This window comes from Rutidosis leptorrhynchoides, chromosome 3 (assembly GCF_046630445.1).
Source record: "Rutidosis leptorrhynchoides isolate AG116_Rl617_1_P2 chromosome 3, CSIRO_AGI_Rlap_v1, whole genome shotgun sequence".
NCBI lineage: Eukaryota > Viridiplantae > Streptophyta > Magnoliopsida > Asterales > Asteraceae > Rutidosis > Rutidosis leptorrhynchoides.
In genome coordinates, this window is record NC_092335.1 from 660584162 (window position 1) to 660586837 (window position 2676).

Sequence of the window (2676 nt, forward strand, 5' to 3'; positions counted from 1 at the left end):
AATGAAGAAGAACGTAACCCAAGGAGTAGCAGTCGTGTCGAGCAAGACGTATATAAAATTTCCGTGGAAAGATATCAAAGTCGGGCGGCGAAGCCGTAGACTTACAAGGATGTTTGGGAGTTTCTGAAAACGAGGCCGAAGTGGTATACACCACCTGCAATTGGTGGTAGTGGCGTGCTAAGGAGAAAGGGACAACTTGTTATAGAAGATGATTACGAAGATGAGGTTGGCGAAAACCAAACAGTTAATCTCGGGGAAGATCGTTTAAGCAACCTCCAGGAGCTTTTTGGAGACGATGCGATTCAACGTCCTATGGGAAGAGACCGAGCGAAGAAGGCTGCGAGAAAATCGGTTTCGTCTGATGCGGGTACATCATCACGGGGTACGAGCTCTTCACGTGGTACAAATTCTTCAAGATTTGACGAGTTGTCCTCTATGTGGGAAGAGAAAAAGGATAAAGAATTGGAGAAACGAAGCAAGGGTATTGATCGTATAGTTGAGGAAGAACGAATGAGGTCGGCACTCGAGTGTGTCACAAAATTATTTAAACTTGACGTTAACGACATCCCCGACCCGAAAGAAAGGAAAAAGCTTTGAAGTTCAAGAAAAAGATTAACGGGCGTTACAAAGAATTCATTTCAAGCGACGAGGACGACGAGGACGACGCCGAGTAGTTTTAATTTCTAGTAATTTAATAAAGTCATGGTGTAATGGTATTTTACGATTTCTTATGTATTTTTTTTAGGACTTTAATAAATTGTAATCGTTTAATTTTATTAATTTAAGTGTGTTTTTATTTATATAAACTATTATATATGTTATATTTTTATAAAAAAAATGATTTTTGTAAATAAAATTAATCAAACAAAAAGAAAAACTAAATAAAAATGTGGGACCACTACTAGAAACGAGGTCTTCCAGGACGAAAAGTCCAGACTATAAGTCGTCCCCGAAAGTGATCCCGGACGACTTTTGGTCCCTGAATGGTCGTCTGGGAAAGTCCGTCCTTGAAAGTATTCCCGGACGACGACTTTTTTCCCAGACGCATACGTGGGCCCCACTTTGACTTTCAACGCTGCATTCGTGGACGGTTTTCCCGGACGACTTTTCCCGGACGAGAAGTCATTTCTCCGTTTTAATATTAAACTAATATTTATTTTATTCAATCATTAAACAATGCTGGAATAATGATGTCATAGCTTTTCCCGGACGACTAATCCCAGACGACTTATCGTATGGGAAAGCCAGTATCTGCAGTTTTAGCCGATTTGGTTTCTGCATTTCCAGACTAATAAAACGGCACAAATTCTTTTCCAGCACATTTACAAATTAAAAACCTGCTATATAATAACGATTACGAATTCACAAAATACCATAATAACACTAAACAAAAGTCTTGAAACATACACTTATCCAAACATGCATTACAATATCCGAAAAACTACAAAATAAAATATCGTTTACAAAACGTACCAACCATTTCATAATTGTCTTGACGCACACCAAACAAATTACAAACCGTCAAATCCATCATTATACAAATCGTTATCAAAGTCATGGTTCGAGCTCGGGTTACCGGAAGTGGAAGTACCGGTATTGGAAGTACCGGTAGTGGAAGTACCGGGAGGATAGCCAAATCTTGGTCGAACATTGTCCGGGATTTGCATATTATTAAAAGCAATTATTCGTTCAATGTCGGTCGCCGTGTAGTATGGTTGTGGTGGTATTTCGGGTTGACGACTCCGACCGGTAGACGATGAAGATTCAGAATTAGTTACCGACTTTGGCATCTTCGGGCCCAATCCGCATTGGTGTCCCGGTCGTTCGCCCAAAACTTGTTCCATGATAACTTCCTCGTCGGTGCCGGGAAATTGTTTTAACAACGTCTTCATTCGTTTCTACAAAGTTAAAAAAATATAAATATTACTAACATATCATTATTTATATATACATACATACGTATAAAAATGTATCACTTACAAGACCATTATATTATATATATATATATATATATATATATATATATATATATACAAAGTTAAAATAATATAAATATTACTAACATATCATTATTTATATATACATACATACGTATAAAAATGTATCACTTACAAGACCATTATATATATATATATATATATATATATATATATATATATATATATATATATATATATATATATATATATATATCGGGAGTACACCAATTGACTTATACTTATATTTATAAGAAGTACACCACAATCTATAAAAATGTATCACTTACGTAATTAATTTTCGGTATGAACGAATCATTCCACTTGGTACGATCCTTGGGTTTGTGCAAGATCTTGTAATTTTTATAGGACCGATTTTCGCATTCTTGGCTTGACGTTCGTTCTACAAACACACAATAAATAACTTAAATGTATAACATCAAATAACCCATTTTCTTACATTTTATCATTTATACAAAACATTAAAAACAAGTAGGTGTAAGTAATTTACCAAATGTTTAACTATCGATTTGGCACCATGCAAACTGTTGTATTTGACTTCAGCCCGGTTTTTTTTATTTTGAGCACAACGCTTTCGATATACTTCGTCAAGCATCATGTCAACAAAAGGCTCCCACTCTCGGGCTTCACAATCCTCGGGTGGGTTCGCACGAATGAAATTTATATCATCCGGATGTTC